The sequence below is a fragment of the Phyllobates terribilis genome, unplaced genomic scaffold (genome assembly GCF_046119375.1).
Source record: "Phyllobates terribilis strain yellow unplaced genomic scaffold, ASM4611937v1 Scaffold_13__5_contigs__length_258822181, whole genome shotgun sequence".
Taxonomy (NCBI): Eukaryota; Metazoa; Chordata; class Amphibia; order Anura; family Dendrobatidae; genus Phyllobates; species Phyllobates terribilis.
The window spans coordinates 60,005,560-60,018,604 of NW_027362773.1; positions in this window are offsets into that span (position 1 = coordinate 60,005,560).

The following is a 13,045-nucleotide window of genomic DNA, read 5'->3' on the forward strand; positions in this document are numbered from 1 at the left end:
AGACAGTGAGCGCAGGAAATTTGCTTGATGAATCTTGATATCCATTTTAATGTCCAGTCAAGTGTATAGATTCGCCATAAGAATGATAAAATTCTATGTGCCCTGCAGGCTCCTCTAACATGCGATGTGCTGAGTACGGGGAAATCTCAGCCGCAGAGGGATGTATTGTAGGGCTAGGAAGACTGCAAGGTTAATAACGCAGTTTTATCTAGTTACTGCCGGCAAATAAGACGTTCAGAAAAGTCGGAATATTTAAGGAGCGCTGAGTAATACAAGGAGAACAGAATTTATTTACTAGCTTAACCATCTGGCTGCCAGAGTGTCTAACAACACATTAGGTTGAAGGCTGTGAAATGAGTTGTCCCCTCTGGCAGCAAAATGCTATGTAAGTTTATGTGTGAAAGCGAGACAGCAATTGAGCTTCTGGAGAGTGAGAAATGCGGATTCTTAAAATGACTGCATACATGTAAATGTTAGTACATGAGGAATCCATATGTGGGAATTTTCCTGTTTGTCCGCAGGTCGTTCTCAAGTATCTGCATTACAAATTGGAGGTACTCGAAAGAGAAATGTAGATGATGGAAAGCGTTGCTGGCTTATGTGAAGTTATCTAACTTTCTAGCTAGCAGGCACCATGCACACAGTGTACGCAACGTTACAAAGCACTACAGACACTGTGCTGCCATTTGGTGCCAACACACTTATATGGAAAACTGTGAGACAAAGATCTGGTCTTCACAGGTGATTTGAGTAAAAAAAGAAATGTATTTAGAATGCGTTACAATTTAAAAGGAAAAAAATAAAAGATTAAAAGGTAAGTATACTGCAATCTCATCAATATGAGAGAGATCTGACCTGTTGTAACAGGTTGCACTATTTAAAGGGGTTGGCCATCTTTAGGAACAATTTTTCTTACTTAAATGCTTTTATTTTGGGCTAAAAATAATTTTTGCAATTGGGTTTCATTCCAAATTTTGCACCGTTTGTCTTTTACAGACGCTATGTTTCCCTACAAATAAACTTTAATGTAGTCTGTGGTCATAAATCGGCTGAAAGGAGCTCAGAAAAAGGCAGATCAGGGCTATAAACTTTCCTGCTAGACTGTGAGAACAAGCTCACTGAAGGATTTTGAGTTAAAGAGGTCAGTCACTTTCTCTTGTTAGGCTGTGTGCCCACGATGCATTTTTTTAAGCGTTTCCGCAGCAGCAAGAACGCTGCAGAAACGCTTAAAAAACGCTTGGTAGAAGGCCTGCCATGTTCCGCAATGATAATCCACATGTGCTGTGCACATGCTGCGGAAATTTCTGCTGCGGAATATCATTGCGGAAAAATACACAGCACTTACCATTATTTTGCGGAAGTGCTGCGTTTTCGCCGCCATTGACTTGCATTAGACCGCATGGATTACGCATCACTGTGTGACGCTCACAGCCCTCCCTGGGAAATGGGGTACCAGGAGCCGGGTCAGATGTTGGGGAGGCAGTCGTGGCCTGGACCCGTTCCGTGCCCAGGGCCGTCACATGAAAGTAATGGGCTAACAGTGGTCAGAATTGTAAAAACTGGCCTGGTCATTAATGTGCAAACCACCCTCGGGGGTAAAGGGGTTAAAGAAAAAAAAAGGAGGAAGGCTGTGATTGGTCCATGTGATCAAGTGTCTGTGATATAAGTGTTTCTAGTAGCTTCTATTAGCCACATCTGTGCTGTGCTGTTTGGAGGACTACAAATTCCAGTGACTCTAAGCGTAGGCTGCATTAAAGTGCGGAGGCAGCAGTGCATAGTGCATAGTTTAAACACAGGAGCATAGTTTGGTGTTTTACTTAGTAGTTTTCAATTGTATTTTCTGCATTTATCTGTACTGTTTATCCCCATTTAATATGTGCTTGTGACGCTCACAGCCCTCCCTGGGAAATGGGGTACTCGGAGCCGGGTCAGATGTTGGGGAGGCAGTCGTGGCCTGGACCCGTTCCGTGCCCAGGGCCGTCACATTAAAAAGTAATGGGCTTTCAGGGTTGAGTGGTATTTATCGACTACACCACCTGTGGTGTCTGGTGATGCGCCACCAGCGCTGCTAGCAGTCCTCTGAGGCTGGATGTAGTGGCAGCAGGCGATGGTATAACTCCCCACAGGCGGAGCAGGGCCTCAGGGCAGATGTGACAGGAGGATGGGGAGAGTAGTCCTGGGTCACTCAGGTGCTGTGTGGTGCAGTGCAGAAATGAAGGAACCAGAGGCCATAGGGATAGTCTTCCAGGTCTTTTACTCACAGTTCTTTTAAGCAGCGGCAAGGCTTCTCCCTGCTACTCACGGATCACTGCGGCCACCAGGGATGAGGGCTCAGCGCACCCAAGGAATTCAGGTACCTCGATCAGGACCCTCCGAGTGTTCCTAACAGTCCCCTTTGAACCTCTCCTGTGTGTGTGCGTGCAAAGGCTGGGTCCCACTGGATAAACGCAGGTAGAGGGGTACAGGTGGCGTAGGCCGCTCCGTCTGTATCCCTCCCGGGATCCACTAAGCCTCCGGGCTTTTCTGACTAAGACATGAAGTAACAAAGTCAGATATTGGGGGCCGGTCACCCCTCTTGCAGCAGGAGTCCCTCTGGCAAGCCAGAATGGAGAGTACAGGTGGCGTACGCCGCTCCATCCGTGCTCCCTGGGATCCTTTTGCTTGTGGAGCTGTACTAAAGCTCCCAACCTTCTCAAGCAAGGGAACTTGACCTGGGGAGAGACTCTGTTAACTCCTTCCCGCTCCTCGTGTCAAGGTCAGGGCACGAGGACCGTGTATCTTCAGCACACTGCAGGCTCCTACACAAGGCCACTGACAGCTGCAAAGACCACAATCAAAGAACCTTGTGCTTAAGATGGCTGGCTAATATATATAAAACTATGTGTGTAACTAAAAGTCTGTTCTACCCTTCACCCACTACATGGTTCCCCTAACTTTTGGTTCCCCCCACTCGTGATCCTGCTGAGGCAGCACTATGGTGCATACCTGCCTCCCATAGGTCAGGAGTGTGTAGTGTTGAATGTAGATTCAGGGTCCTGACCAGTGCACCTTCCTTACCTGGGTGAGGAGACACTACACCTGCTGACAGGCTGCAGCATCCCCCCTTGTGGCGACCTGTTAGCAGAGGATTAATCCGCGTGACATCCAGAGTTTAGAACACAGAATGTAGGTTTATTTATATCCAGCATAGGCACAGCATGGAGTCTGGTGTTACTGCAGCATGAAGAAATCAAAAACAGATATATAACAACAACACAGGAAGAGAAGGAGGGGGCATCCTGTCTGTGGGAGGTTTTTTTTTTTTTTTTTTTAGCTAAACTTTGTTAACAACCTCACAATATGCACAACATATGAAACAGCACAGTAGTTGTTGTAATACACATACAGATTAATGTGTATTATTCCAACACCCCCACTCAACAACTACTTATCCTCTTAGTCCCATTGTGGTTCTCAATTCTTGGAACCTAGCTCGTGGCAATGGCTTTGTCATAATGTCAGCTACCATCTTATCAGTTTCACAATAGACAAACTGAATTATCCCACGATCTATCAAATCACGTAGATGATGATGTCTGACGTCAATGTGCTTGGTTCTAGAACTGATCTTTTCACTGCATGCAAGTTTAATGCATCCTTAGTTGTCCTCATAAATCACCGTCGGCTGAGTTGTCGGTTTGCCAAGATCGTCCATCAATTGTCTTAGCCAAATAACCTCCTGGCTTGCATAGGCTGCGGACACATACTCCGCTAGATAACAAGGCAACAGACACTTGTTTCCTACTAGACCAGGAGATTGAACTTTCTCCAACTTTAAACAAGTATCCACTTGTGGATTTACGATCACGCGAATCACCAGCCCAATCCGCATCTACATAGCCGGTAAGTTCTAGATCTCCTGCTGCAGATAGTTTTAAATTTACATCTTGCGTTTCTTTCAAATATCGGAGAAGTCTCTTAACAGCATTCCAGTCTCTTTGGCGCGGTTTTTCCACATATCTGCAAAGGATTCCAACTGTTGTTGTGATATCCGGTCGAGTCATAGTTGATATGTGTAGAAGTGCCCCCACTGCCTGACGATATTTCTCATTGTTAGGCAACAGGTCATCTTCTCCTTCCAGCTTCAGGTAGGATGGTTCCATTGGGGTTGATATACCTTTGGCCTCTGACATTTTAAACTGATTCAGAATCAAATTAATTTTTGCACTTTGGTTTAGAAGAAAACTTCCATCTTCCTCTCTCTGGATTTGGATTCCTAGATAATATGTCACACTTCCAAGGTCTTTTGTTTCAAAGTGTTGATTCAGAATTTCAGTCATTTTTCCAATTTCTGCGTCGTCTTGATGAACAACAATCACGTCGTCCACATATAAGAGAATATACATCCACTTTCCATCTGTATATTTTGTGTATAAGCACGGATCTGCTTGACCTCTTTTAAATCCTTCTTCCAACATGACTTTATTCATCTTGGTGTTCCATGCTCTTGCTGATTGCTTAAGACCATAGAGAGATTTTTGTAGTTTGCAAACAAGATTCTCTTCACCTCCTTTTACATAACCTTCAGGTTGAGTCATGTATAAGTCCTCCTCAATGTTACCATTTAAAAAGGCAGTTTTTATATCCAAATGTCTGACATACATCTTTTGTACAGCAGCTACAGCTAACAAAGCTCTGAACGTGGTCTGTTTAGCGACTGGAGCAAATGTAGCATCGCAATCTTCGCCATACTTTTGAGAATATCCTTTTGCGACCAACCTTGCTTTGAATCTGTGGACTTTACCTTCAGAGTCATATTTGGTTTTGAAGACCCACTTGCACTTGATTGCCTTTTTGCCCTGTGGTAGCTTGGTGAGTTTCCAAGTTTGTAGTTGATGAAGCGATTTGATTTCCTCATTAGCGGCATCGGTCCACTTTGTTCTTTCATGGACAGGTAGTGCTTGCATTTCATCCCATGACTGCGGCTCTGACTCAGGTAGTGTCTTGACAATGTAGGATAGACGTTTAGCTGGTATACCTTTGTTTGATCTTGACGATCTCCTGATTTCAGATTCACCTGATTTTTCTGTTGTCCTTCATTAGTTGAAGAATCCAGCCAGACCTCTACATCCTCCTTGTTGCTGTCTTGTAATTGTGACTTCAGCTGGACTACTGGCGTGATGTCACAAAACTTGGGTGATACAAAGTTCTCATCAATCACTACATCTCTACTTATTGTGATCTTGTTTGTTTCTGGGTGTAGAATCCTATAACCTTTCTGGGTTTCGCTGTAGCCTACCAGGATACCTTCCTTAGCGTGAGATTCCCACTTAGTTCGCTTTTCTTTGGGAACATGTACAAATGCTTTACTTCCGAATATTCTTATGTGATGTAATTTTGGCTTTCTGCTATTCCATTGCTCAAATGGAGTTTTCTCTGTAGCTTTACCTGGTAGTCTGTTCTGAAGATAGCAAGCTGTCATGATTGCTTCACCCCAATATGCTGTGGGCAGATTTGCATCAAATAACATGCTTCTTCCACTTTCACATAGTGTTCGGTTCCTTCTTTCTGCGACACCATTTTGCTCTGGGTTGTACGGTACAGTGGTCTGAAATAGGATTCCATTTTTCTTTAAAATGCTCTGTGTCTCATTACTTGTATATTCAGTCCCATTATCTGCACGTAGAATCTTTGGCATTCTTCCAAATTTATTATATACTTCAGCTAGGTATATTTCAAGTTTCTCTGGAACTTCCTTCTTGCTGTGAAGCAGGTGGACAACTGTATATCTTGAATGATCATCAATAAATGTGAGAAAATATCTCTTCTTCCCTGGGGTCAGAGTGCTCATTGGACCACAGACATCTGTGTGTATTAAATCTAGTGGCTGTGCTGTTGTTGTACTAATTCTCTTAGGAAAAGCTTTCCTAGACATTTTCCCTTTGATGCAGCTAGTACACTTCATTGTCTGTTTACATAGATCAATTGTAATATCCTCAGCTAGTTGCTTTTGGGCTAACTTTCTTATTGCTTCTGGGTCTCTGTGTGCCAGACGCCTATGCCACACATGAATACAGTTTTTATGCTCTTCATGTTGCGCTGTATACACACACTCTTTGCATTTCAGCTGATAAAGTTCATCTGTGATGTTTCCCTCTACTAGTGTGTGACCTTCCTTTGAGATGATGCAGCTATCATGCTTAAATGTAACTTCATTTCCTTGTTTTGTGAGTTTCTTCACAGATAGTAGATTACTTTCAAGACTAGGCACATACAGCACATCCTTTACTGGGATCTTCCTGCTTTGTGTTGGTGAGATTTGACAATCAATATAACCATCTCCTATGCCTTCTGAAGTCATGTACTGACCATTAGCCATAATCACTTTCTCTGATTTACTTTGGTCAAGCTTAGAAAAGAAGTCTCTGTTATTAGTCATGTGACTAGTTGCTCCAGAGTCTATACACCATGCATGCTTTGATGTATTTGCACTGACAGTAAATGCAGTTTCAGTATTCACAGAATCATTTTCTCCAGATACAGCACTTTTAACCCTTTGATGACTGCTTTGCTTTTTCAGCTGATTCATTCTAGCTTTCCAGACTCTGCAGTCAGCTTTCAAATGTCCTGATTTCTTGCAAACAAAACATTCACGTGTTTCTTTTATGTGCTTCCTGTTATCAGTTAGGTTTCGTGTCTGTAAAGCAGATTCTGTGTTGCATGTCCTACTGTTTACACCTTCTGCCTTTCGCTTATATTCATCTATGAGCTTCCCCCTGACATACTCCAGTGTAAGCTCATCATCTGGACGTATCATAGCTCTCTGGAAGGCCACTAAGCAGTAATGCGGCCACATGAAAGTCGTTTAGATCTTCCCCAATGCCTCTCAGGCATTCTACAACTTCCAGAACACTTCTTATGTAATCCTACATATCCTGGCCTTTCTGTAGCTTAGACTGGTACAGCTTTCTCATGAGATAGAGCTTATTGCTTAAATTTATCCTCTCATGTACCTTTTGCAACTGCTCCCACATTTCCTTTGCAGTATTACATTTACACACATGCACAATCTGGTCATCATCTATACTGAGTGATATGGTACTTTGTGCTTTCTGATCCATCTCTGTCCACTCCTGTGGCACTGGGTCAGGTTTAGGCTCCTGTGTGTATTTCCACGTACCTTCTCTTATCAGCAGCATTTTCACTTTGAATTTCCAGGATTGATAATTCTGGTTAGTGAGACTTGGCACTGTAAATTTCATGGAGCTGCTGCTGGTGGCCATCTTTGCTTCTTCTCAGTTTGCTCTCTTTCTTTCTTTTCTTTCCTCTGTGTTCTGGGGATCTGTGACTCTGGGAACTCTGGGGACTCTGGTACTCTGGTACATCTGGGCCCATAACCTGTTAGCAGAGGATTAATCCGCGTGACATCCATAGTTTAGAACACAGAATGTAGGTTTATTTATATCCAGCATAGGCACAGCATGGAGTCTGGTGTTACTGCAGCATGAGGAAATCAAAAACAGATATATAACAACAACACAGGAAGAGAAGGAGGGGGCATCCTGTCTGTGGGAGTTTTTTTTTTTTTTTTTAACTAAACTTTGTTAGCAACCTCACAATATGCACAACATATGAAACAGCACAGTAGTTGTTGCAATACACATACAGAATAATATGTATTATTCCAACACGACCGAACCCTCAGGGGCGCCACAACTGCATCTTTACATGCGGAATCCATGTGTTCAATGTGCGGATTGTACCCGGGTGTGGAGGACAGGAGACTCTCCTCCGGACCCGGGTACCATAGAAACTGTAAAAAAAAGAATAAAATAAAAAATATGTTATATTTACTTTCTGATGGCCCCAGTGTGCTTGTCTTCGCTTTCCGGCAGATCGCGGTGGACTGAAGGACCTGTGCTGACGTCATAGTCATGTGACAGCAGGTCCTTCAGTGTAGTGTACCGCGAGCTGCCGGCAGCCAGGACGGAGTGAAGCCAGACTCCAGGGGTCATCAGAAGGTAAGTATAGATTTATTTTTTTAATTTTAGCCATTCTTTAAGGTCACACTATATAAATCCATGCCGTTTGCATGGATTTATATAGTGTGATCAAGTTGACAAGCACTTTCCAAGTGATGCTAAAATCGCTTGGAAAGCGCTTGTCAACCCGCATGCGGAAATGCATGTGAAGAACGCTTCACATCCGCATGTCCCTGGCAGGAAAAACGCATGTACAATCCGCATGTACAATCCGAATGCGTTTTTTCTCCCAGGGAGATGCAGAAACGCTCAGCAAAAAATAGGGAGCATTTCTGCATCGTGGGCACATAGCCTCATTGCAGCTTTGCTCACAGACTGACCAGCTCTTCTGTCCGTACAATGGCTGCCAGTGGAAAGTCATGTGACCAGACCTGTCTATCAGCCTCATCCAATAGAAAAACACTTCACAGGGAAACCTGCTTTTCTATTGAAGGCTGATGGACAGGTCTGGTCACAAGCTCCTCCATCAGCAGCCATGGATGAACAGAAGTGCTGCTCAGTATGTGAGGAAAGATACAGCAGCAAGGGAAATTGGCCGTCCTAACTGAGAATGTATCCGTGAACTTGCTCTGACAGTCTAACAGGAAAGTTTGTAACTTTTATGTCTTTTTCTGACTACATTAAAGATGTACACATAGCTCCCGTCCATCCCATATTTAGCGGGACTGTCCCGATTTGAGGGCTCAGTCCTGACTTCTAATACCTCGCTCCGACGTCGTCATCGCTCCATTGCTCCTCCTCATGGGGGAAATGCATCTCTCTGCACTGACATAAGTTAAATTATAATATTTATTTTACTCCCTTATATAGCATCATTAATTCCACAGTGCTTGACAGGTATTGTCCCCATTGGAGCTCACAATTTAAATTACATGGGGAGAACATACAAACTCCTTGCAGATGTTTCCCTTGGTGGGATTTAAACCAAGGACCCAAGCACTGCAAGGCTGCAGTGCTAACCACTGAGCCACCGTGCCGCCCATATTCACTTTTTCTCTGGTGATCAGGTCTCCTCAGGACTCAAACTCTTGTTTCCATGTTTGCAGGAAGGAACTCTAGCTAAGAGCCAAATCTCATAATGATGCAGATAGGAGAATTTAGTAATCTTGACCTGTATTTCAGGCAGTGAACCCAGAAGCAGACTATACATGTATGTGGAGGTATATAGAATATACATTCTATATAACAGTGTATTTCTATGCTGCCTGTATACTAGAGGTGAAGAAAAAGTCAGATTATTTGTTCCTATCAAACTACTAAAAATAATAAAAATCAATTACAAAAGTATTTTTCTTTTTTGTGAGTTTTCCCAGTACTGGAACCCACAACCTTCAACATTATAGGCAGGAGCTAAAGCAATTGAGCTACAGGCTCTGGTGATGTCACTAGGAAAATTTTGTGTACTTGATCTTTGTTGCAGACTCTGACTCCACAGGCAGATTGTACAGATAAATTGTATATAACAGTGTATTTCTATATATTTGTATTCTAGAGGGTGAATAAAAATGAATTTTTTCTTCCTACAAAATTGCTAAAAAATAATTAAAAATTAAAAACACTAATGTCATTTTAAATGTGCTTATTAAAAAAATAGTAAACATCACAAATTAGCAAAAATTACTGACATTTGGTGTCCCTGTAACCATAACAATCCGCCCAACACAGCGATCAGATTATTTACAGAGATCGGTAAATGGCATAAAAAATGGCGTGATTGATAATGATTGTAATAAAAATGTAACACTTAGACTGTGTTCATATGTAGCATAAATGCTGGGTTTTTTCTACCTCTTTTTTTCTGCACGTTTCTGAAGGTGTCTTCACCACACAACGCAATAACAAGCTTCTCTGATTATTGCATGTTGGCTGCGTTTCTTTTATGCGTTTTCCAGAATACAGAAAAGCTTTGATTCTGCGCTCCATTCTGACATGTCATACATGTACGGCACATGTCGGGTCTCTCCCTTTGATGAGAGCTCCAGCGATGAGCCCGCACCTTTCCGGGGACGTGACATCTTATCTGATCTGCTGTCATGTGCCCCTAACAGCCGCGGGTGGAATTGTGATCCACCTGCGGCTGTTAACATGTTAAATGCCGCTGTCAATCTCTGACTCAAGGATGTTATAAGTCCCGCCCATCGGCGCCTGTGTCACATGACCGCGGGTTGCCGATGGGTTGCCATGACAACCCGGGGTCTGCAGGAGACCCCTGCGATTGTCATTGCCGTGAAGCTATGAACGCCGCCCAGCAGTCAGCGCTCATAGCCAGTGAGCATTTCTGCTACACACAGGCGATCTGATGATCGCAGCCTCTAGTCTCCCATGGAGACCATTGAACCATGTGTAAAGTAAAAAAAAAATGTTTATAAAAATATAAAAAAAATGGAAAAATATAAAAGTTTAAATCACCCCCCTTTCACCCTATTCAAAATAGAACAATAAAAAAATCAAATATACACATATTTGGTTTAGCCGCTTTCAGAATCGCCCGATCTATCCATGTATAAAAAGAATTAATCCGATCAGTAAACGGCGTAATGAGAAAAAGAATCAAAATGTCAGAATTATGTTTTTTCGGTCACCACAACATTGCAATAAAATACAATAACGGGCGATCAAAACATTGTGTCTACACTGAAATGGATCAATAAAAATGTCAGCTCGGTGAGCAAAAAATAAGCCCTCACCCAGCCCTAAATCCAGAAAAATTGAGACCCTACAGGTCTCGGCGCCATTTTTTTTTTTTTTAACAAACTTTGGATTTTTTTTTACCACTTAAATAAAAATGAACCTACACATGTTTGGTATCTACGAACAATTTCACAGCACTTGGATTTTTTTTCCCTGTTTTCCAGTACATGATATGGTAAAACCAATGGTGTCGTTCAAAAGTACAATTTGTCCTGCAAAACATAAGCCCTCACATGGCCATATTGACTGAAAAATAAAAAAGTTGTGGCTCTGGGAAGAAGGGGAGAAAAAAACGAAAGTGCAAAAATGGAAAATGGCCCGGGGTGAAGGGTTAAGTAAAAAAAACAATGCCCCTAAAGTTGGCCAACCCCGTTAAGCTAAAATTCAGACTCACAGCTATGGCGTTTCTGCGCACTCCCAAGTCAAAAAATGTTCTGCATCAATAATAATTAAACAATATTTAAGCAAAATATAAACAATCATTAGTTTCCAAGGACCATTTGCCGCAAAATACATCAAAGCACCGGGTTTCTCCAGCACATTTTATCTAGAGAACACCAGTTTATAGAACGTCCCAAGGATTTCTGCAGCCTCACTGATTTCTATAGCTGAGATTAACAAAACATGATTTAAAGGGCTGTTCTATAGCTGGCATATAGCAAGTGATTATAATAGCTGGAATGACCATTTTCCTTCTGAGTGCAGTACACCGCTATATGGGATGGAGATATTCTAGGGGACAAAGACTCTGTAACGTGCTGTCTGATAGAACATGGAATATTTTTTGGCTCTGTACGAATTGGAGTATACAGAAGTACAGTACTGTATGGCCACATGGACATTTATAGGAGCTACAGTATATTACCCCAAGCTTGTTCGAAACAACAATACAGTCGTGGACAAACTGGACATGAACCTAAGAGTTCTGAAATATGGTAAATTTAAAGGAATTTGGGAAGTGCAGAGAATTTCGATTTTTTTTATGTAAAACTTGCAAAATATTAAAACTATGGTATGACTGGAGATAGCTGGAGGGAAATCAAAATATAAATGATGTGTCTTTGCTAAGCATCTGTAGAATTTTACCCTCGAGAACTTGTGTAAAACATTGTAAAATGACATTTGACTATAAAGTATAAGTAATTGGTCTTGCTTCACTGTGGAGCCATTGAGGAGTCCAGAAGTATTCAGCATTATTAACCATGTAACAACTGTCCAGGATAGAAGTTACTAGGAAGCAATTTTACAGAAAATGTCGGAATATGTGATAATGGTGTTGTCTTTCAGTTGCGGATTGTTGCACAACAATTACAACCAAGCTTCAAAGAATAGGGGAGTATCAAGACACCCTGTCACACCAGAGACGACCTGCCATTATATATTATATACATTATTATAATCCTGTTAAAGGGAAGCTGTCGGCAAGTTTTTTCTATTTAATCTGAGAGCAGAATAATATAGGGCAAGAAAGGCTGAACCCACAGATGTGTCACTTACTAGGCTGGGTGTTGTAGTTTTAATACATTCAGTGTTTTATCAGCAGGAGACTATCACTGCTGGACTAGGTCTCACGTGCACATCAGTCTAGCTAATCTGTGTAACCCCACTCTCACCACTGATTAGCACTTTGCTGACAATGTACACTGTACACAGAAATCTGTGCTGTAGATGGGGTTATACACAGCTCAGCATTCTGACCACTACTACATCTACAGCAGATAAATCAGGGATTCTATTAAAACTCCACTAAGAAGTCCAGTATGTGAAACATCGCTGGAATCAGGATCTCTTGCCATATACTATGCTGCTCTCGGATTACATAGCAAAAATCGCCGACAGATTCTTTTTATATTCAAGTGGCAAGGTGGCTCAGTGGTTAGCACTGCAGCCTTGCAGCACTGGGGTCCTAGGTTCAAATCCCACCAAGGACAACATCTGCAAGGAGTTTGTATGTTCTCCCAGTGTTTGTGTGGGTTTCCTCTGGGTTCTCCAGTTTCCTCCCACACTCCAAAGACACACTGATAGGGAATGTAGATTGTGAGCCCCAATGGGGACAGTGATGATAATTTCTGTAAAGTGCTGTGGGACTAATAGTGCTATATAAGCGAGTAAAATAAATAAATATATATATAGTATGCCAGTTAAGTATTTCCGGTCAGTGGAACTTTACCAATCTATGAATGTATAATCCATATTCACAGTGTATATCACACCTATACTGATTGATCTCATCTCTAGTAAGGTAAAGGCCCTAGATACAGAATTTGTGTCAAGACACTAGAGGTTTGCACAAATTGTAGGCTATAGTAATATATTTAATAAACTTACTGCAA